The following is a 25,010-nucleotide window of genomic DNA, read 5'->3' as shown; positions in this document are numbered from 1 at the left end:
GACTGCAGCACATTTCAGTCATGGGTCAACCCAAGAAGAAACCACCTCTCTGCACCCCTTTTTTTTTGGTCTTTTTCATTTTTTATCGGTACCAGGGATCGAACTCACGACTTCCTGCTTGCAAGGCAGGTGTTTATGCCGCTGAGCTAAATCCCCAGACCCTCTGCACCCCTTTTTGATCAAGTCCATGAGAATTCATCTTCTACCGATTCCCAAACACAAAGTCCAACACTGGGGTTGCATGAGCTTTCCTTTTCTTTTTCTACAAAAGCAATATACCTTTAGTGGATCTGTCTGTGTACTGCTCCCCACTATGCTGCAGTATGTCCTGATTAAGCCTCTTTTGGAGGGCATATGTGTGACCTTGCATAAAGCAGGCTACACTGATATGTAAAACTGATAACACCAAAGGACACTGTCACCGAGAGTGATCAGCGGCTGGACTTGATAAGCCTGAAGCCGGTTAGTAGCCAGAGAATGAAGAATTGCTGAGAGATATCACCTTTGAAGACTGAAAGAATTTCCAAGGAATGCCAATAGGTATTGGATCAGGCTGCCTGGAGAGTAGTAGAAAGACACCAACACTAAAAGGTGACAATAGCTAGCATTCAAAGTTCAGTATTGTTAACTCTCAAAGAGCTATATTTTGCCTATTTGTTACTGTCATCTGAATTGAGAAAAAGAACCCTCAGCTGATGTGTAACAAAATGGTTCTGTGGCAATAAAATATTTTAAATGTAGTATTCTTTTTAAACTTATATAATAAATGATTATTACTTGGTCTCTCACAGTAAATACCAAAAATCTGTCCCTCCTATCTAACAAAAATTACAAACTTTGACCATCATATTTCAAGGCACTCTTTTTCCATTCTCATCCTCCCCTGAAACTGTGATAATCATCATTTTACTCCTCTGTGATTAACTTTTTTAGAGATTCCACATATAATAGAGAACATACAGTGTTTGCTGTTTCCATAGCATGTACACTTTCCTGTGTTCTCTATTTCTAGAGAATAAAACTAAAATATCACTTAGTTCTTTAGTTGTAGTATAGTCAGATTTGTTCTATGTCCACAGAGGAAAAAATTGTAAGCATATAAATTTTCCCCATCTATAACAAAATACCAAGACTTTTGTTTTGTGCTGTCTTTGAGGACCTGAATCAAACAGTTACAAAAATGTCTTGTTTACAGTAAAACAAAATATTTGGCCTGCATGATATCTTAGGTACAATTTACTTGTGATGTTTGGGAGGTTTTGTTTGATCATTAAATGATCTTGCATTTACAGCAGGAATTATATTGTAGAGTAATTCTATGAACACTTCTGTTTGCAAACAGTTTAGTTCACAAAGAAGAGCTTTCAGCAAAATTTTTACTTTCGGGTTGGGGATTTAGCTCAGCGGCATAAGTGCCTGTCTTGCAAGCAGGCAGTCATGAGTTCGATCCATGGTACCGATAAAAAGGAAAAAGACAAAAAAAAAATTACTTTCATTCACAAACTCCACACTGGGAGACAAATATCACTATGGCCATTTTCTTTACAGAAACATAAGTCTTCCACAAAATTTTAAAACAAATTGTTTGGAAACTGAGATTACTATGTAGTTCTCTTAATTTTGTGATAGTTTGAGGTTTATTAGTCAACATATTTAAGGTAAAGTCAATAAAGATACAAAATATAGAATTATTAAAACCTGGAACCAGTACATTGTACTGAAATGAAGTGTGTAATTTGGACCATCATGTCAGCTTATGCCATTATTAGTGGCTACATTAATCAGAATGGGATTAAGTTCTATTATAATCACTCAGGAATGGTAATGACATGAAATGTTAAATTTGTATTTCTGCTGTTCACAAAGTCTGGTACTATTTGCCTGCTCTGGTCAACACATTTTTTGCTTTATGATATATGCCTTAGATTTTCATTGCCTACCAAGATATCTAAGTAGTTCCTAGTCAAATTCAATTTATAAGCATCAATTAAATATTGACTAAGACCTATTTATCTCTTACTGTGTTTCACAAGCAAAAAAGTAATAAAGAGACATTAGAAAGGATTTATGCCCTCAGTGAATAGCTTTAGAAGTGCCCTGAAAAAAGAACCACCCCTAGAGTTTCACTCTATTTTCTTCTTTATGTGGGTACATTTATTTTGTCTTTATCTTATTCTTGTATAGAGCACTTTATAGCAATTGCCTATCTCTTTTGTTCAAAATTGTTAGCATTAAGACAAATTTGTCATTGTGTATTTTTTGATGTTCTTTTTCTTTTACTGTCATCAAGCACTTGATGGAGATTTTTATTCTCCCACTACTTTTCTCCTGCAGAGCACAGATGAGGTTAAGAAGATTACTGAGTAGCTGTGTCCAACCACCTGCTCTCCAAATCCCTGGTTTTCAAGCTCTTAGGAACACTGCTGGGGATACCTTAGGTTCTGTGATTACTAACATGGTTAATCTTGTACTTCGCCAAGGTTGGCATCCACCTACTCTGAAGATAAGCTGCAATTATGGCTCTCTTTTGAAAGCCTCCTTCTTTTTAACAAGGATCTATTCTGTTGCATCTTATCTTTAATCTTTTACTTCAAAGATGGACAAAAGGTAAAATAATTAAGGCCACTTCACTGAGACATATATAGTCTTTGACCTGTGAGACATGTGTCTGATTCACTTTAAAACAGATCTTAATGGGAAGGGTGGGTTGCACTAATTCTTCTAAGCCATGCCCCAAAAAGACTCACTAGGAAAATGTTCAATAACATCACTCCGCTGAATGGTATTTCATCCTTTCCCGATGAATTTAACTGTTGTTTGTCATTCACTTTACTGTACCAGTCCTTAGGCTTAGCATCTCAAATGTGTCCACCTTGTTTATTTCAGTGTTTCAGTTGTTTGTTTCTTATAGGGGTTCCTTGGTACTCTATCGGAGATTTTATTCCACTTCACATTTGTTTGTATCCAATGGGCAATATCATCGGAGTTTATGTGTATGCAAAATCAGAGTTATGCTAGTATTATCAATATAGACCATCAGTCCCTAGCTCCAGCTTGGATTTTTAAAATGTTTTCTGTACAATGTTCAGGAAAGTATTTTTTCTTAGCAATTCACTGCACTCTTGTATAATGTCTATTAGCAGATCTTTTGAAATCACAAAGTTTATAGCTTTTTGATCATTCATTTGATTATATTTTGCTTAATCACTTACTTATTTTTACAGTACTGGGGATGAAACCCAGGCTCTCATAAATCTTAAAACATTTTACCACTGAGCTACACCACGCCCTTGTGAAAACCTTTAAAAAAGATATTCTAAAAGGAACAGATTTTAAACTATGTTCTTCATAAGCCATGAAGTCTACACTCCTTCATTTTACACGCATTTTGAAGGGAAATTATGTATTAAATATTTTTAAAATACCGTTTTACATTTTGACAAACCATCATATGTCTTAGTTTAAACATGACGAACTAAAATGTACCTTAATTCTTTTTATTGTATCTAGAAAACAGTAAGACAGACTTATCTACAAGGCCATCTGACAAACTACTCTATGACAGTCAACAGGTTTTGTGGTGCTATTACTTTATGAGTTCCTTAAAATGATAAATCTAATTTATTCAATTTTAGCTTTAATAAAACATTATTGTTTATATAAAATATGGGATAATGATGTATCATTTGCAATGTAGGTTAAAAAAATCTGCTAAAAATAATCAAAGAATCAAGTATTAATGCACTAAAGAGGAAGTAGAAAAGTAAGATGTATTTATCTAAAGTACTGAATTCCAACTTAATTTAGATATAAGGGAAACCTGAGCCAACATAGTTTAATGATTTTTCTAACATGACATAATTGCTTAGCAAAGTGGAAGAGTCCATATATTTATTCTTCTTTTTCTTTCCAATAGTTTATATCAAAAGATGAGTGAGAAGAGCATTATGGATCATATAATTGGAAAACATTTGCTTGTAGATTATAAAGCTAACATCAATATTCATTATCTGTGGTAATAAAGAGAAAAAAATAGTGCAACAACGTATTTAAAGAACTGATGGAAAAATACTTTGCAAACTAAAATTTCAAACATAGCTTATATTTTTTAAAATATATGAATAAATACAGAAAAAGATAAGAAAAACAAAAACTCCATTGACATTGACAAAGGTGTTAGAGATTTATTATTAAAAGAACCTGATGATACAAATATTTAATAGATATCTTGAACAGAGAAATAGTAAAATAAAACAAAAATGGAGTATTTGAAGCAAGATGAAAATCTGGTAAATACAGAGGAAAAATGCATGTTAGGCATTCATCATTTTAAATGTAACAATATTAGTTACTAATCAAAATAAAATAAAGTTGAACTAAACAAAGTATATATGAAACATCATCATTTGTTGTGGTACAATTATATCTAAATAATTATAGGTTGGGTTTGGTATATCACTGAATTTGGCTTTATACAAGCAGTCTGAGGAACCCTGCTAAAAATGGAATTAGAATGAAAAATGTAAAAAATGTAACAAGGAATACCACAAAAAAGAAAACTGAATGAATCTTGTAGAAGGTAGGAAAACTTGCAGAAACACAATATTTGACACTAGAAAGAATATTAACACACTTCAAGAATTAAAGCAAGTGCAAACAAATTCAATTTCATGTAAAGAAAATCACAACAAGAAATACAATTATTAAAATCACACTATGCTAGAATGAAGCATAAGGATGGAAAACAAACTAGAAAAGGAATCTCAGGCATAGTTAATTCAAATAAATCAGACATGGCAACACATCACCATGTAAAATATTATGTAAAAACATTAATGAGAAAAAGAAAATCATCCACTATGAGCCAAGGTTCAGTTCTCCAAGTTAATAGAAATTCAACAGCACATTAAAACAAGTCGGTTGTGAGGTAGAATCATAACCTCTAATTCTTTAAGATTGCACTCTCTGCCTTTTTTTATAGCCCTTAGTACAACTTGTGTTGTTATTTTTATTTTCTTATTATCTGTCTTCTCATATATGTATCAAATACAATATAGTAGAGAACATAAGAATTTTATTTGCTATCTTATCGCTGCTCTTAATATGAAATCTGGTACCTAATTTGGTTCTTCCAAAATCATTCTTGAGGGAAGAACTGACCCAAATTGTCCTGATGTTCTGGTCATTAACGCCACATCATTCTTTGCGTTACCCATAAGGAAAACCACAAACAGCAGTTAGATCAAATGGAACAACTTATACAGATAATTTTTTTCATAATTATCCTCACAAACTTCTATGCATACTTATTTGTAATGTAGCTCTCTGAAAAATGCAGATATCCTTTATGTTCCCAACCTAATATTTTCATTTCAATTTCCAAAGTAAATAAAGGTTAAAAAAATTCTTGAAAATCCTAGGGTAAGGCAAAAAGAGACTATAAATAATAAAAATGATGGACAATTGAATTGCACCTTTTCAGAGAGCAGTTTATTTTTTTATTCCGAGCAGTCTGAACTGCACTCAGAAGCCCATGCACAGTAACATTTTAATATAAGGCCACAGGGATGTGTTCTCTTATTTGTAACGTCTCGCTTATGGTGTGTTAATGCTGCTCTCAGTGCAAATAATGGTACCTTTGGTAGCAAAGGCTCTGTCAACTATGAAAGAATAAATTCTGTTTTTCTGTTAAATATTTCTCTGTAATATCCGAATTCCCTCAGGGGCTGATTAAATTCATTAAGTGCTAACAGATATTCTAGCCATTCTTTTCTTTCTGACCCTGATGCCAATAAGAGGAAAGCCAACCCTGGAATAGTTGAGCTGCCAAAAATCTAATGTTATAGCCCAATATTTACAACTAAATAACACAAATTATAATAAAGTAGCATTTATAGAAGGCCTGTTTCCTAGCTGACACCACAGTAATTTGGTTTTTATTTTTCCTAAACCCTAAAACGGCTATTACTATCTTTAGTTTACAGTTTAAGGAAGCTATGATTTAAACAGGTAATCAAGAGAAAATTTACCGTAGAAAAACAGTTTTGTCTGTCCTTACCACTCAAAATCTTTGTATGAAATCATTAATGCTGTCAATTAAAAGTCGAACTTGTTCTTTGGTCTCGGAGGACAGGTAAATTAGAACAGTGAGGAAGGCGGTCTGCAGTGATTTGAATGAGAGTCTGAATATTTTGTTTACATTATTTAGTAACCAGTTGAGGAAAACATATATTTCTTTATTTATCTTGCTGAAATAATTCAGTCCATGAAGTCTAATATTCATGAACAATCTAATAGTTCTTAGTATGTATTTATGAGTTTCTGCCAATCTTTACCACCATCAAATTTCAGAACATTTTCATCTCCCCAGAAAGAGGAATCTTGTGATGAGTATCAATCACTCTCCCTCTCTCTCTCTGATTTCTTAGTAACCATGAATGTACCTAGTCCAATTTTACCTATTTTGGACACTTTATACACATGGAATTCAAACTATAAATCACCTTCTGTGTAAGGGCTCCTGTCATTTGCAATATTTTCAAGATTTATCTATCTTTCAGCTTGCATAAGTACCTTATTTCCTGAAGTATTATAATTGAGATATAGTCTAATAATGGATAAAAATTATTTGCTCCAATACAGAGAAAATTGTGTACTTCGTTTCTTTAGCATGAATTTTATGGTGTTAACAAAGCAAACTAATATGATACAAGTTCATGAAGAATATTTTTGTAACCAATGATCTCTCAGAAGGTTAGGTTACCTACTCAAATATTAAAAAAGTAAAGTAAATTCAACTTTGAACATGAAGCCACAAATTTTATCCATTCAGATGACAGATAAATAACAGGAACAACTACATTCAACCTCTGAAACTATGATCCTCGTTTCACATTTAGAATCTAGCTAAGAATTCACATTCCATCAATCCATGTAAGTTGCAGTGGCTAAGGATACATGAATGAAATGCTCTTTGGGACAGAAATGATAGTAAATGATCTGATATAATACTTCCAGGAGTCATGGAAGGGAAAGGTTCACAAGTTAGCTCCTCTTGCCATTGGGAATACAGGCCAAGGGTAGAAAGGTACTCTGATTTTTTTTTTTAATTTAATTTCTGCAGTAGTGGGACCTGAATCCAGGAAGCTATGACCTATATCCTTAGTTGTCATCTTCCTTGTCCTGTGCTTCCTCCTCCTCCTCCTTTTTCCCCTAGTTCATTTTTAAAGACAGAGTCTCACTAAACATCCCAAGGGGCCCTTAACTTGAGATTCTCTTTCCCCAGCCTCCTAAGAAGCTGCAAATAATTCTTCTAAATGAAGTACCTTTATTTCTAAATATTGACAAATTCAACTTTTTCTTTCTGAAATTAAACATTTGAAAAGTACAACTATGTACACCAAGTAACTTTTTGTTGTGGACTGACTCATAGGGAGTTTTACAAGGAGGTGCCCAAATCTCTTTGTTTCAAAGGAGCAGGAAAATTTGAGAGAACATGGCTTGCTCCTTTTTAACCTTAATTCTGAAAATGTTCACTAGCTTAAACTTTAGGACAAAAAAATTAGAAAAGGGAAGATGACACTAAGTCCTGCATTCTTACCATGGCTAATTACCAAAGACATCCTTTGTGCATTACTGCTATGTTCTTGGAATATCATGATGAGCTAGATGGTTGGATCTGTGACTTCAGAAATCTACAGTGGGAGAAAAGATAATCATTCAACCATGTATAATACACTGAGATCATTATTTTTTTATGTTGTGTTAGAACTGAAGAGAAGAAGAGAAGCTTGTGCCAGAGAAGGCAGCCAGAGAAGTCTTGCTGGGAGGATTTTTCTACTGGCAATAAAAATTGTTGATCAAAGATGGGGGACATAGCAGGGAGAGGAGGAAAGATTATCCCAAGAAGAAAAGATAGCACTGGTAAATTGTATCATATTTAACTAATTTAAATAATTTCAGATAGACAAGAACCTATTTTGGAAGGTGGGAAGGTGTAGGGAAGAGAAGTCAAAAAGTAGACAGGTAAGCAAGTTTGAATAATGCGCAACTGTTTGAAGTTGTTAAAAATGCTCACAATCGATCTGAAGAAAGAAAATAATTAAAGATATATTGATGGTTGTAGTGATTTGATCAAATTTAAGAAGTGACTGAGGAAGATCACACCTACTTCTCTGTGTGGGATGGACTGTCAATAGGCAAGCCTAAGAGAGCAGAAACAGAAAAGTTAATGATTTTGCATCTATCGGTATGTATAATGGTACATCATGTGAAGAAGTTTGGACAATTGAAAAGGGACAAAACGCACTGACCGACAAGTTGACCCCAGATCCATCAACGTTCCCAGCAAAAATTGAGAGAGTTCCAAATTAGAAGAACTGAAAGGCTGCCCTTGTGAACCAAGGAGAAATAATAAATGTTTATTGTTTTTTATCCAATGAATCTTAGGGAGATTTGTTACAGAGAAAGAAGTAATCTGTTTAAAATTTTACTCAATCTTGGTTTATGAAAAATATCTCAGGAATCAAGTGAAACAAAGTGTTTTTCTACTTTCCTTGAGAGTTTAAAAATCTGAGAATCAGTTATGCACTTATATTTGGCCAAGTCATCAGGTCTTGTACTGAGTAACTATTTAATTTGTATCTTGCATGAGAGAAAATGTTGAGCTTTAATTATTGCATCTTAAAAAATAAGGCAAAGTTTTATTTTGTGAATGCCAATGAAATTACAGCTTCTTCTGTTCTACCTAATGTTAGTATTTTTCCCATAAATACCTCGTAAACCATAATTAATAGAAAATTCTCTGAACTTACATAAAGGACAGACAATGCTGTGGGTCAATTACATCCCTCCAAGAAATACACTGAGACTCTAACTTCTAGAAGCTATGAATGTCATCTTATTTTGCAAAAGGTTCTTTGTAGATATAATTACTTTAAGATACAGCCATCTTGGATTACTATGGGCCCTAATCCAGTGACTAGACACTTACAGAGGAAGACATTTGTACACACACACACACACACACACACACACACACACGAAGGCCACATAAAGACAGAAGCAGAGATTTGAGTGATGTATTTATAAGCCGTGGAACAAAAAATTCAAATCACCAGAAGCTAGAAAAGTCAAGCAAAGAAATCTTCTCAGACAGCCAACTTGACACCTGCATGTGATCTCAGATTTGGTACTGTTAGTTAGCCTTCAGAAGTGTGACAGAATACACTTTTTGATTTAAAATCCCTAGTTTTAGGTATCTTATCAGGTTAGTGGGAGAAAACTAACCCAAATACCAACTTTATTTTGCTAGAAATGTCTTTTATTAACTAACAAATTTAATACCTTATACATGGTGAGTTATATTTGTCACATTTTTATTCCTGTAAGATCTTAATATTTATAGAATTTAGTTAATTCAATATTTGTGTTGATTTCACTGTTAAAACATCTTCTTTAAAAGCATTTGGCAAAATTTCAGTGAACTTTACTTTATTCCCAGCACCCTTTATTTTCTTTCATGGTTTTGTTTTCCTCTTTTGTTTTGTGATGTGCTGTTGTTGTTGTTGAGACAGGGTTTTGCTAAGTTCACGCTGGCCTTGAATTCACAGTGACCCTCTTGCCTCGGCTTCCAGAGTGTTGGAATTACAAGCATGTACCATGGCACCAGCTCCAATATTCTTTTTATCATGGCAGATTCTAAAGTTTTAAATTACCAAATTAACCTATGCCCCAGAAAACATACTTTGAGTATCTTTCCCAGAGAAGTTGGAACGCTTTTTATTTCCCAAAGTCGGGCATTACATTATATACCTTCACTATGATCATTAACTTGGATCTCGTGGTGCCACTGAACAGAAAGGGTCTCTGTGTTTCCACAGCAACTAAGGATGCTAATCAAAGGTGAAGTGCATGTAAGAAAATGTTCCCTTCTGGGAAGCTTACCTTTAGGGCAGCCTGAGAAACCACATGCTGTAGAGTTTCTATATGCCCGTGATTCCTAAAACAAAAACAGGAATGCATGTGAATTGATTTTTCAAGACACAAGTAGCTTGTGTTTAACTATAAATTTCCATTCAAAAACTAGATTATGAAGAAATGAAAATTAGGCACAGTTGGTATGAACTTCTGTCTAGATTAAGGGACAGGATGCCAGTTCTATTCTGTACTTTGTCTCACACCAGCTGTTGGTGAGTTCATTTCCATGCTTCCTTCTTTGTTAGTGCAATAATTCTAGGAGTCTTGGATATTGTACAGTACTGAGATTCTATTGAATAGACAATTTCTTATGATTGTGTACTATATAGGCTTTAAAAGATAAAAAACTAGGGTTGGGGATAGAAAGAATTTTGATCCTGATAGGACACTGTAGACGGTGTGAGGCTGGGGGGCAGAACCAGGGGGCTCTATCTTGAGATCACCTTTTGCGGTCCTAGGCAATTTACCTGTGGCGTGAAATGAATACCAATGGGCTACCTGGGCATCACTAATGCCCCTTAGGCACCACCCCAAACTTTAGCTACATGTATGCCCCCACACCACGTGTCTGGTGGAGAGAATGCCAGACCCCGGAGGTCATGGAGTCTCTCCCCACATTCTTAAAATAAAGACCACTTTTATTTCAAACTTATCTTTTTAGCCACGCCAAAAATTCTATCAGATGGTTCCTTCTGCACCGAAAATTCTATCACGGATATAGTTCAGTACTGTATGTGTTTGTCTGACAAGTACAAGGTCCTGAGTTTGATTCCTGGTATTTCCCTTTGTCATGGTTTGTGTTTGTGTCCCCCAGGACTCATGAGTTTGCACTGTTCATTTGTGATGGTTCACTGTCTAGTGCTTGGATTGATGTTGTCAGTGCTCCACCCACATAGGGGTGGAGCCAGGATGTGATGTAATGGCAGGAAGAACGTGTGTCTTGCTCTTTGCTGGTTGGAGTTTGCTGTTGGCGGCCGCCATGAACTGCAGCCCAGCCATGCCTGCCTGTCTTGGAGCCAACTGAGTGTGGACTGAAACCTCCAAAAACTGTAAGAAATAAACCTTTCCTTTCCCAACTTTGGGCTTCAGGTATTTTGTCTCAGTGACGAGCATAAAGTAACTAAGACACCTTCCCAAATCAGTATCGAAAAGATAAATACTCAGCAATGAACTCGGTTCAAGATGTAAATTATATATTGTAAATCTTTATACTAAAGGTAGCAACAAAACTAAAAAAGCACTCTTCATATAAAAATGACAGAAATTTTCTGAAAGCTAATGAATTGAACCTTGTGAAATGATTTTTAAAGCTACAATGATAAATACTAAACAAGAAATAACTTTTATCTTGGACAGTGTTTTCCTTGAATAGTTGTTTTATCTTCTAAGGAAAATATATACTTGATTTTGTAGGAATAAGTGTGTATTTATAGATTCACTTTTTTATATATTCAGTTTTTTTGTAGGTTTGTGTCCTCTAACCGAATTTTAACCACAGATAACTTTACTAAGCTTTTTTACAAAATGAAAAGAATATACATTATAATATGTATATATTGCATTACCATAAAAATATTGTAATCACACAAGTGCTCACAAGTAATCACACAAGAAAAATTGTTTATACTAAATAATCACAGTTTAGATGTTAAAGGATTAATAAAACCTATTCACACAAATCAAGAAGGTCCTAGAATCAAAGAAGTTGTGAGAATTTCAGCCAACAATGTGATCAGGCAACATTTACAGGGAAATGGAAGGCAGACACATAAAACAATTACAACCATGTTAACCAAGCAAACTAGTCAAGTGGTTACAGTGCAACTAATTAGTTAACAGTTTAACTAGTTTATTGTTTGTGAAGCTTCAGGCACCCCACTGAGCTTTGATTAAATTCTACAATGGTAGATCTTTGGGGGCCTCAATCAGGTTCTGGGCTCTAGTTCACATCCGCCTACAACATTTTATGTTTAACATGAGTATATTCTGATTTATATTTAAATGTGGCATAATTAATTTGGATAGAAATTACACATTTTCTTGACTAGCCATAAAGACATTGTCACTTCTCATGTATGTTTTCAACTGGTTAGCATAATAACTCATCTCTATGGTAAACATCTCACTACCACTACTTTTTTTTTTTAATTTTATTTAAAAGGAAAAAGAGAAACAAAACAAAACAAAACAAAGCAGTGCAAGGGTACAATACAGAACTACAAAAAAAAAAAAAAAAGTAAGAAATCACCAGTTAATAGATTATACATTATCGTCTTAGAGATAGTTGCTCAAGTCACAGTATCAAAGCATACAAAGTGGACATTCAAACAGTGAGACTGCAAACAGTTGTGTTAAATGATCCAACCAAAAACATTAATATTGTCAGCTATGTAACACCCCTAAACATATTTGCAGTTTTGTCCTTTAGAGCACTTTTTTTCCCTCTCTTTTTTTACAACAAAATTTACACATTTTGGGTTTTATTACTCCTTAGTTCTTATTACTTATTTTTTTTTTGGAAGAGAATAAAGTCAAATATGGCAAAACAAAGCTGTCAGTCAAAACCAAGGATAGACATAGTACATGATGTAAGAACAGAGCACAAGATTATCAACAATGGTTACCATAATGCCTCTTGTTTCCTAAAAAGAATTGTCTATCTCATTAGGTATTATAAAGTTGAACAAAGAGAACAAGACCAATAAAACTTAAACATTGTAAACATTACAGGACTTCCAAAGGAGATAATAGTCAAACCAGAATGGGCATCTTAGTGAATCTTATTGCCTTCAAAGTAGTTGCCTGTACCCCCAAACTTGATACTATCATACAGAATGGAGCAGAGTATAATCAGTCAAAACAAGATAGTGGAAGTATTACAGGACTTCAAAACAAATTAATAAGAAATCAAAAAAAGTTACTTTAATATCTCCTGTTAATATTTTTAATTTTTCCCCTTAATTAAAAAAACATAAAAAATAACTAAATAATTTTTTGTAGTGAATAAGGGAGAGATTGAGATAAAAGAGGACATTACAACATAACAATACAGGTCAAAGTATGACAGTTTTAGCAACCTAGTGCTTCACCACCAAATAACCCAATTTAGTAGTAGTTACCATAGTGTCTATTTTTTTCCTTGAAATATTTGAATATAACTTCTTATACTATAGCTTCAAATATTTCCATATCAAGAAGCCCAGAATAAAGCCTTTCCAATTAATAAGTCCACATAATGGGGAATCAAGGCCACAAGGCCACATAATGGGGAATCATGATTACCACATACTTTTATATATTTGAATCATTACTTACATTAGGGAAACTATTTGGTATTCACACATGCGAGATTGATTTATGTCACTTATGAGGTCTCAAGTTGCGCCCATTTATTGATAAATATCTCAATGCGATCCTTCTTTATAGCTGAGTAGTACTCCATTGTATAGAAATACCACAAATTTTTTATCCATTCCTCAGTTGATGGACACTTGGGTTGTTTCCAAGATCTGGCGATTACAAATTGTGCTGCTACAAACATAGGTGCACATATATCACTGTGGTATGATGCTTTCAGTTCTTCTGGGAATATGCCTAGAAGTGGAATAGCTGGAATAAATGGGACTTCCAATCCCAGCTTTTTGAGAAATCTCCAGACTGACCTCCACAAAGGCTGCACCAATCCACACTCCCACCAACAGTGTAGGAGAGTTCCTTTTTCCCCACAGCCTCTCCAGCATTTGTTGTTGTTGGTTTTCTTGATCCTCACTCTTTCAGGAGTGAGATGGTGTCTGAGTGTGCTTTTAATTTGCATTTCTCTAATGACCAATGATGATGAACATTTTTTCATGTATTTATTTGCCATTTGTATTTCTTTATCTGAGAAGTGCGTATTCATCTCAGATGCCCATTTTTGGATTGGATCTTTGAATTTTGGGGGTCTGAGTTTTTTTTAAATCTTTATATGTTTTAGACAACAGTCCCTTATCTGAGAGGGAGTTCACTAAAATCTTTTCCCAGTTTGTGGGTTTTCTTTTCACTATGCTGGAGATTTCTTTTGACATGCAGAAACTTTTTAATAAGAAGTGGTCCCAGTTATTGATTCTGGGAAGTATTTCCCGTGCGGTTTGAGTCCTGTTCATGAATTCCCTATCTACTTCCTATGTCTTCAAGATTTCTACCCAACTTGTCTTCCAATAGATTTAGTGTTTCTGTTTTAATATTCAGATCTTTGACCCATTTAGATTTTAATTTAGTACATGGTGATAGGCATGGGTCTAGCCTTAGTTTTCAGCAAATAGAGAGCCAGTTTTTGCAGCACCATTTATTAAAGAGAGTGTTGTTCTTCTAGTGAACCTGCTTGGCTCCTTTATCAAAGATAAGGTGGTTGAGTGTGTTTGTAGTTGTATTTTCTAATCTATTCCATTGATGTTCGGCTCTGTTTTTATTCCAGTACCATGCTGATTTTACTACTGTTGCTTTGTAGTATAACTTCAAGTCAGGGATTGTGATGCCTCCTGCCTTGCCTTTGCTGCTTAGAATTACCTTTGCTATTCTAGGTCTCTTCTGGTTCCAGATGAATTTTAGGAGTGATTTCTCTAGATCTATAAGGTATGTTGATGATACTTTTATTGGAATTGCACTGAATCTGTATAACAGTTTTGGGAGAATGGCCATTTTCACAATGTTTGTTCTTCCTATATGTGAGCAAGGGATGTCTTTCCATTTTCTGAGATCATCTTCAATTTCTTTTTTCAGTGTATTATAATTTTCCCTGTATAGGTCTTTCACTTCTTTAGTAAGAGTAATTCCTAAATATTTCAATTTTTTTTTTTGCTTGCTAATATGAAGAGTGTGGTTTCTCTTATTTCCCTCTCTGTGATTTTGTTGTTAGTGTACAGGAATGCTCAGAATGATTTCTGAGTATTGATTTTGTATCCAGTTATATCACTGAATTTATTTATTATATCTAAGAGTCTTTCAATAGAGTTTAGGGGGTCTTCTATGTAGAGCATCATGTCATGTGCAAACAATGATAAAAATTTACCTTCTTCTTTTCCTATCTTTACCCCTTTTATTTCTCTCTCTTGCCTAATTGCTCTGGCTAGTACTTCCAGTACTGTATTAAATAGGTCTACCACTACTTTAAGATTAATAATATTAGCACTGAAAAATAAAGGATAGGACAGCAATTCTTTATATGGTTAATTACTGAGAAATGTAATTTCCCCTTTCCTATATTTTTACTTATTTCAAAAACACAACTTTCCGTAAGTAATTATAACTATTCTAAAAATTATTTTTATGGACTAGGAAAACTAGTATAATGTTTTCAAGTTAACTGTGAATCACAAATATGTCATCGTCTGTTTTATTTTAACTTACTCGTTGGGTGGTCTAACATATACAGATGCATCCAGTGTATTAGTTAGCTGCCATGGAACAAGAGAATGAAATCTGGAAAGAAAGGCAATGAAAGCACCTTTGCACTGCCATGCTCGTCAACCATGAAATTTATGCCTTGGTGTCAACTTGCTATGGCTTAAACCTTTCAAACCATGAGCTAAAATAGATCTCTCTGCTTTTAAGTTGCAAGAGTTAGGTATTTTGCTCAGTTATGGGAATGATGACCAATACAGGGAGGATGTAAGTATGTGTCCTACCTCAGCTGTCAGTTTTAAGTTGAGGTGTTATATATCCAGGACTAAAACAGGTGCTCCTTAAAATATGCTGATTATATGAATGGCTCCAACACATAGTCTAATGTAAGACATATGCCTTAAATCCACAATGTATTTTTATGACTTCCCTTTAAAAGAGATTTGCAATAATGCTTAGGTTAGTGTTCAGAAATTTCTGAATCTCTCTTACTGTTCTGAACTTCTCTTAATGAATAGGAATTGTTTATTTTATCTCATATTCAAAAACAAAATAATCTATTAAATCTTCCCATCTCATAAGTACCAGCATGAGCAAAGATGAATCAAGTAGACAGACAACCCCTTCATTCCTTTAAAGGGGAAATACTATAGGATTTCTTCTTCCAAGCTACAGTTAAACTTTAGTTATAGATTTCATTATTAACAAAAAAATCAAATATGAAAACAGACAGGAAATTTCCATGTACATAAATGATTATCTGGATGAATTTCCCTCTACTCAGAATGACTGGCTCTATAAATTTTTCACAAATAAGTTGTTGCAACATAAATGCACTAGTTATATGTCAATGCAAACCTGCAAATACACACAGAGCTACTTACCTGAACACAAACAGGAAGGTATAGCAGCTGGCATGGCCTGTGCCAAAAAGATGATTTTACTCTAGGGCACAAAATGGTCCCCTATCGAGATCCTTTCCAAATAGCTCAGAACCAGAAAATGTACTGGCTTTTTACTCAGAAGAAAAAAAAAAATGAAACCAAAAATTTTTAGTGAAAAATTTAAATGAAAGGAAAGATCATTAAGACAATTCTAATGAATATATTGAATACCATCTGTGAAATCTCTAATGCTTTTAGTGTGCACAGACATAACATGAAAGGTCAGGAGGGATGAAAAAGTGATCTCTTTGCACATTGATACTCATATATACTTAAAAGAAAGTAAGATCACCATCAGTTACAATTCTCTCATCATTGTGTTTGATCACTCTTATGTTGTATGCCTCTAAAGAGACAGTGAATAAAACATAGACTTCAAAGATAGATTTGAAGTTGAGCGTTCTTTTTTAACTGCTACAGGAACTTACACAAGCAATAAAATCTCTTACAATCCCAGTTATCTCAACCACAAAACTGGACCAATAGTAATTGCCGTAAAAGCTTCTTGAAAAGATAAAATGATATATGAAAATAATCTAGGGCTGGGGATATAGTTCATGGCACAGCACCTGCCTCACAAGTATGAGTTTGTGAGTTTAATCCCTGGTACCATACGCATCATCATCATCACCGTCGTCGTCGTCACTGTCATAACTATCATTGTCATCATCATCTAGCCTACAGCAACTATTCAATAAATATTATTATTAACAACATAATTACAGTATGAAAAGATTGCGTGACGTGAGAGCAAAGATCTCACATTCAGTATCCATTCATACTCTAAAAGACACTATACTTAAATATCTTTTCTTTATTTCTAACCAATCTTATCTAAGTCATGATGATGCTTTCCATCACTGAATCAGCAGGTATTTCACATGGTTATTTACTTCCTTCACAAATACTTAAAACCCAACTTGAATACTCTGTGGGAGGTAAAAGTCATACTGGCATTAAGTTTTCCATGTTTATTTCTAGAATTTTCATTAGCTTTGCCTGACATAATTTACTTTTTAATACCAGGGCTGTTGAACTAATACTATGCAAGAGATTATATTCCAATGCATTTTTCATTGAAAAGTGGGAGCATCTGTAATCGTGTTGTCTAGCTACAAGCAAACAAATGGTCATTTGATTCTTTTGTCATTATCATAACAAACAGTATCAACCACAGCGATCACTAATCGGTCCTCCCATATATGCACACAAAGTAAATAACAATATAACATGATACATAATAGGCTTTACGGTTATTAAGAGATAATCACATCCTGGAGACTTTCACTGGGCACAATAAGTGGCACCGTTAGAATATGATTATCTCTTGATAACAAGGGTCCCTGCAGTTTTCACGAAGTGAGAAAAAAGTCATTACCATAGGGAAAATGTGTATTTATTTTACTGAACCATAAAGCTGACAATTTATGCTAATGAGAAGTAGCTCTCCTTGCGATGACAGTATCACACAGTGTAGGAGGTGTCCTGTCAAGGTCACACAGGCTCCATCATCTTGAAGAGTATGCCTGAAGGGCCATTTTCCGCACGAATGTTTTCTGGAGTTTCTGACAACAAGGTAAATGGGGATGGGAGAAGCCTAAAGTCAAAGAGACTGAGGAATCCCTTTTATACAGGGAGGGGCCTGATGATAGCATTGGAAATTACCTTGCACATCCCTTGTAAGGTTAGGAACTTGAGATTCTGAGCTTCACAAGTTCTCCCAGTGTAACATAACTAGGGCAGCTCATTTGAAAGGCTGGAGTCATGCTCTACTCTATACAAGGTCCCAGACAACCAAATAATGTCATCAAAATAGGGACTTAGAAATCAGAGACCACGCATAAAATCATGAGTCTTTTCCACTGCCCTTGAGGAAAGAAAAAAATCTCACTCTCAAGAGTTTTACTTAAGAGTTTTAATCAATAAGACAAACTGTCTCATCTAAAATAACTCAACAGTGGCATTTTCTGATCTCAACACAGAATAAAAGATGAAATTTATTATTTTTGAGTTTTATAATCAAGAAAATAGATAGAAACTCTTCTCAGTTATTAAAACTAAAGAAAATATTGAATTTGAAAAGAACCATATAAAACACAGACCTAGTTTTTATACTCTCAACTAAGAATTCTTTCTTCTTAGTTTTAGTGAAGTCGCCCATATTAAATATTTGGACACTATCATTCCACAGTTACAATTTGTCATTTACTCTTTATTTTGTATTTCTTCAATTGGTACACAAAAATACAGGTCTTGTTTTCCTCCTGCATTGCTGATAATCCAGTAAGTGACAAACACTTGTAGGAAATAGTACTAAACATTCAATATATTTTGTCAGATATTAACACTGAAACTACCTAAGGTTTGGACATCAATTGACCCAATTTCTGTAAATAGCAAATTACTTAAATTGGTTGTCAGAAAAAGCTTCCAGAGTCCAGTCAAGCACAGCTGAAGCTAGTTTTTCACAACGGACCACGTGAGGAAGCAGCCTGCTAGACAAGATGATGACCTTTCTTTGTTATCACAAAGAGACAGGATAACTCTTTACATCTGTGCAAAAGAACCCTAAAACTACTTTTTTTTTCTTGCCATCTAATTAAGGAGCTGCTTCTACCCTCTCCCTTACTATAAATTAATCTTTCACACTACCTTACAGGGAAACACAGAAGTGAGCCTATGGCTTCTGGCCTTCTCACGGGTTGACAAAACCACTAAGTATGCTTTTCGTTTTGTAAAAACTTAATATGTCACAATATTCACTTCTATGCACTTGGACAATGAGACTCTGCGCACTATGAGTACTACAATTATTTGAAGATACTGCTTACATATACCTTAAATTTAAGTGGAATAAAGAGACATAATTTCTCCAATATTCTACCAGATATATTTGACTTTGTTTGTAAGAGACAGTGCTATTTCAGAAAATATATAATAACCATAATACTACAGCAGTAATGGACTGTACACAGCATTATGACCCACAGAATATTGCCCTTAAAAATACTGTCTTCAAATATGTGGATAAGTATCATTAATTGTAAGTCCTTATAAGAATATAACCAAAAGTTCTACTGCTCTAAATCAGTGATTATCAATCAAGGGACAAGGTTTGGCAGTCTAGAAATTTTCTTTTTCTTTGAGACAGGGTCTTGCTAAGCTTCCCAGGCTGACATCAAACTCAGGCTCTTCCTTTCTCAGTCTCCCATGTACTGAGGTTTCAGGTATCTACAGCTGTACTGGGCCTGGATATATTTTTGATCCTAATTGGGGAACAGATGAAGTATATTTCTGGTATCTCTTAGTTGGGATGATTTGTATTACCAGGTGCAAGTCTACAATCCAGCAATTAGAAAACAACCTCATCTGAATTTTAGTTCTAAGAACACAGAAAGAAATTAATTTTCTTTAAAATAATGAAGTTCATATCCAAAGGCTGTTGTCTTGACCTCTTAAATTTCCATTAAGAAAATTTATCAAATTTGGCTAAATATAATTCTGTCTGTCTCATTGGGAAGCCATATGGGAAATGTCAATGTGTTGGCCATCCATAAAACCAGAAAATGAAATTTTCCAAGGTTTACCATTATTACAAAAAAACTGGCACGGTTATAAAGACAACCTGTCACTCTACATTTCCAAGTCATACGTTATGCCAGCATTTGACATGCCACAATTGTTTAATGTGTCAAATTATGTGACTTGGTGTAAAATATATTGGATGTTTAGAGTTTCCTCTAAACGCGTGTCACTTATTTATTACCAATGGAGGAATTAAACAGGAGCTACATTTATGTGCACCAAATGGAAGGAAGGCAAAATAGAAAATAAACCTCAAAAATAAATACAGAATGATTGAAGACAAATATTTTTCATAAGATTAATTTTCAAGAAGAGACATGGCACACAGTTATGAGTTGAGAGTGTGCAATCTGGGTCTTGAAACTCAGATCTCTACTTTCTGAGTGGAATCAATTGCATTGTCTACTGTCCAAGTGACCTAGCTGAAGTGTTCCCTCATCTTAATCTTATTTTCAAAAAAGGCTCCCTGTAAGCCAGAAGCCCAACTCCTTAGGTGGGCTTGAGAAAAGCTGCTGGGTTCAAAATGTTTCCTTGAGTGACCACCAGACTCTACTATCATAATCAGACCTATCAGGTAAATGACACTCCTCCCAGGGCCATCTTTGTTGAAAACTGTCCTGATAACCAGTGACTTTGAAAGAATGATAAGAGAAAAGACTGAATTCCTGGGCAATCTACATCCATTCCCAGAAAAGGCATTCTACTATCAACCAGTTCCTGCCTCTCATTTTTTTAAAACCTGCATCTGTAGTCTCCAGACACCGTGGAAATGAGAAGATGACTGTGAGTCTGTCTCACACGTCTGTTCCTGGCCAACAAAAACCTTCTCCAGTGCTTAATTTGGTACTAAGTCTCAATTATTGGTTCAGAGTTTCAGAGAAATAAAAGAACTCAGCTGGGGTCAAAATGTTTGGGAACAAATTGACAGCCATTATTAACCCCAAGTTTCATTCCTTATAAAATGAAAATAGGAACCATATTTTCCTGTGATTTATAATAAGGAAGACATATTGGTTTTTCTTCCTGTTTCCTAGCTCACAGCTCCTAAAACCCCTGTAATTTCCAAAATTCTTGGAATGTTTGCATGGTATAGAGATGGATGCTGACTGGGGCTCCTAGTCAGCCCGGGAGTGGAGAACCAGTCCTGTAACATGAAGGTAACAATTTTCAACTCCACCCCAATCCAAGGAATGGAAAGAGAATAAAGGTTGCATTTATTTCCAGTGGCCAAGTACTTAATCATCCCTAGGTAACCAACCCTTCATAAATGTACAAAACTTCTGGGTCTGGAGAGCAAACACTGTTGAACATAAGGAGACATTAGGAGCATGGCACATGCAGGCAGGGCAAGCACACTCTCCTCCGTTTCACTCTGTCTTTCCTTGTGGATCTTCCATCTGGCTCTTTATCTGTACTCTTGGAAGCACCTCTGCAATAAAGTAGTAAATAGCTCTTTCAAATTCTGGGAGTCCCTTTTTCAGTGAGCCACTCTAACAAATTATTGAACCAGAGGAGGAATCACAAGAATCTTCATGACGACTTTACAGAGTGTGGTTTAAAATTACAGTGATATATAAATTTTAAAAAATGTATTACTGTAAGACACACTTTGCCATTAATCCCCCTCAGAGTAATCCCCCTCACTTCAAACACATTATCCCATCATTCTTGCCACCTTCACAAGTCTCTAATTGTACCATCGCGGTTGCCTCAGGATCCTGAATTGATTCAAAATGTTTACATTTCATGGTCATTTTTCACTTCCCAGAAGAGCCAGAAGTTACATGCTGCTGGATCCAATGAGTAAGGCAAATGGGGACACGCTGCAGCACTTTTACAAGACTGGCTTTCCACCTGGATGGTGCTTGCAGCTGCATCCTTGATGTTCTCTGACACTCACGTCACAGAACCTCCAGGACTGTTTCAGCAAATGGCAAGAATGACGGAATAGTGTGTTCAAAGTGAGGGAGATATTTGGAGGTTAATGGTAATGTATCTTTTATCATAAGTTTTAAACATATGCTTTTAAAAAATTAAGCCTTGTATAGCTGGGTGACAGAAGAATACAAGGCTTAGATTCATCATTGATCTCTAAATGGGGCAGGGGACGTGCATGGATTGACATTCTCATAAGAAGTGAGCCCATAATCTAAAAGATTAGATTATCCAGAGATAGACTCAAAATTGAACTGCACCACAGATAGGTGCATGGGAACTGATTTGTGGGGAAAAACAAAAAACAACAACATTCTGGTCACAGAGGATTGCTGTGCTGTGAGTAAAGAAAAAAAAAAAAAAGATTGATCTTTACTTGACAGATACATGGAAAATTCCATAAAGTAATGCTTATTTTGTAAAATCTTAGAGCTCTTACTTAGTAAGAGCTATTTTTAATAAACTAGAAACACATTTCTAAGGCAGAGTATATTGTACTGTTTTATAGAACTAGAAACTAAAGTTCTATGTGTGGACAAACTTGTCCAGACATATTTCATTCCTCTACCTGACCATTTCTGTTGTCCTGCTCTGGCCCTTGTAAGCTACAGAGGGCCTCACTTCTGGTAATTGCTATAGATATGCTGCATAAGGTCATATAGTTTGTGACTTTTTGCAGTATGAGGTGAACAAAACCCAGTGGACTGGAGCGAAAGGCTCACAGTCTGGAATTTCAGAGCAAAATTTTGTCGCTGACTTTAAGTGGCTTATACATAAGGGAAAACATGGTAATGTCTCTCAATTGCAAATGTAATCCTGAAAAATAGGGGTAATACAATTTTTGAAAATGTTGTTATAACACTTTTGGTAGTGTACACTATTATTTTTATTTTGAAAACATTTAAATTTAAATTGGTGTGTATTTTATGCTTATGTAAATATTTTATATTTTCTACTTATGACATTTTACTAGCATTCACATTATTAATATGAATATCATTCATACTGAAAATTAGCTTTAAAATGTGGCAAAGTTTTACAAAGTGTTAAATACCCAATAATCAAGATGGTATGCAGTTATGGGTTTTTTTGTTTGTTTGTTTGTTTGTAGCTGTGTTAAGACGTATGATTTTATGACAATGTCCAGAAGTTGAAGAACATCGGTGTGAAGAAAAAAGATTTCTTATTCATTCAAGACTCATGGTTGAAGCCCTTACAAAAGAAGACAGAATAAGTGTATATACCTTATATATATATATATTCAGAAATGCAGACCTAAACACATAAGGCAAATTGTATTTTCAACCGACAGTTATATATGACTGAAGAATAAAAGTTTTATCTGACAGTAATAAACTAATAAAATTTTAATAAAGCCTTTTAATTCAGATTTCTCTTGGTGGGACTTTCTTTCCTTCTAGGTTTAAGGTAGAATACTTTTGAAAGGTTAGACTCATAATATATTTTAGACAAACTTTGGCCAAGTTTTAAGTTCTGCATCAGGGAAAAAGGATAAGAGAATTCTGCCTAGTGTCTACATCCCCTTTTGATTTTTTTCTCAAAGCACAATTTAATATTTTGAACACACATATTTCAAATCTTATCACTGTATACAATAAGGGAAATCCTACATGAGTAAACAGTTCATTACATACATTCTGCTACTAGTCGTGCTTCAACTTTTGAAGAGAAATACATCGGAAATGATATGGAAAATATGATACATAAGCTGGTTTTCTTCTCTTAAAATTTGAATACGTACTGAGTGAAGCCTTGCATGATCTGAACTCTAAATAAAATATAAAACAAATTTTAAAGATAAATATGTATATACAATATCATTGACCATTTTGCTATTACTATGAAAAATAAAAGAACAACTTCATAGCATAAAAGGGATAAAAGAAATAATATTTTACAACTTATTGAATTGACCTTCACACACAGTAATTTTTAGGATTGATTTCCTGCCTAATTCTGAAGTAAACAGCCATCAATTTAGAAATTCGTGCACTAGAAGTGAAGAATATAAGCATTTTCCCTCAGTGGGAAATTTTGGTTGCTTTTATAAAGGCACTCATACACACACACACACACACACACACACACACACACACACACACATTTACGTTCCTGTGCTTTTCACATTTATTCTCTAGATTGTATAACAATTTGATGAAATTTCCCAAGATCATCATAAACCATTTGTGACTTAACTGAATTTCAAGGTAGACAATGCTACACTTGAAATACTCTGAAAATAATCTTGGCATCCTACATCTTTGTAGGTAGTAAATTGTTTTATTGATAGTCAAATATGAGAAAGCCTGATATACCAGCAACCAGCAAGAGAATAGGAATCAGAGTTAGGGAAAAGTTGGTTACAATTCTAGCTACCTCATTCATTTTTCTTACTAGTATATGTTTGTATTACATAATGAACACATTCATTGTGGATACTCAGTAAGTGTACATGACACATCTTATTTCATTTTATGTCCCCTTCCTCTGGTCCCTCTTCCATCTCTTTGTCATACAAGCTTAAATGTCATACAATTTCTTTTATATGAAAAACCCAAAGTATCAATAAAATAAAAAGAAAACAGAAGACAATAAGCAACAGGAGATAGATCACATGTTTCTGGATGACTCTGGATATACTATTCTGTCTGTATTCAGTTTTTACATTTGTAAAATGAATAATTAATATTTTTATTGCCCTAGGACTAAAATATACTATTGATTCAAAAACAGGAACAGGGACTCCTGAGTTGTTTTAAGCAGAACGCCATCTGCCATTTTGTTCCTATAACGCATTCATTAATCAAAATTAATGAGCTTCCAGACTGAAAAAGCTATAGAAATCATTATCTCCTTGTATATTTGATATATGCAAATGTATGTTTCTTTGATAGTTTCTTTAATCCTCAATATAAGAGTTTTCTAGAGAAACAAATCAACAGATCGTGTGTGTGTGTGTGTGTGTGTGTGTGTGTGTGTGTGTGTATGGAAGCATACTGTAAGTGGTTCACATGGCCAGGTGAAGACTGACAAGTGAGAAAATCTACCAGGTAAGAAAGTTTGGGGTCCTGAAACCCAAGAGAGCGGATAACATCATTTCTGTATAATACTCAGCAGGCATGAGAACAGGAATTCCTGTGCTCTAAAATTTGAATCCCAGGACAGGAA

The 25,010-nt window shown here is 34.6% G+C and overlaps 1 protein-coding gene across 8 annotated transcripts in view; it reads right to left on the bottom strand.

The window, feature by feature from the left end:
• LOC100734733 (contactin-4) overlaps window positions 1-25,010 on the bottom strand; it is a 901,708-nt gene that overhangs the window by 686,972 nt on the left and 189,726 nt on the right. For 7 of the 8 annotated variants that reach the window (XM_063260279.1, XM_063260278.1, XM_063260276.1 and 4 more), the window contains exon 2: window positions 9,946-10,000. The exons of the other annotated variant lie outside the window; for it this stretch is intronic. The gene's annotated coding sequence lies outside the window, so the exon portion shown is untranslated. The remainder of the gene's footprint in view (window positions 1-9,945; window positions 10,001-25,010) is intronic. 8 annotated transcript variants of the gene reach the window in all.

Source organism: Cavia porcellus, unplaced genomic scaffold (assembly GCF_034190915.1).
Source record: "Cavia porcellus strain 051 isolate PalLab524CR breed Dunkin Hartley unplaced genomic scaffold, mCavPor4.1 scaffold_13, whole genome shotgun sequence".
Classification (NCBI taxonomy): Eukaryota; Metazoa; Chordata; class Mammalia; order Rodentia; family Caviidae; genus Cavia; species Cavia porcellus.
The sequence above is the reverse complement of the archived record's forward strand: the minus strand, read 5'-3'. Positions and strand labels throughout refer to the sequence as shown.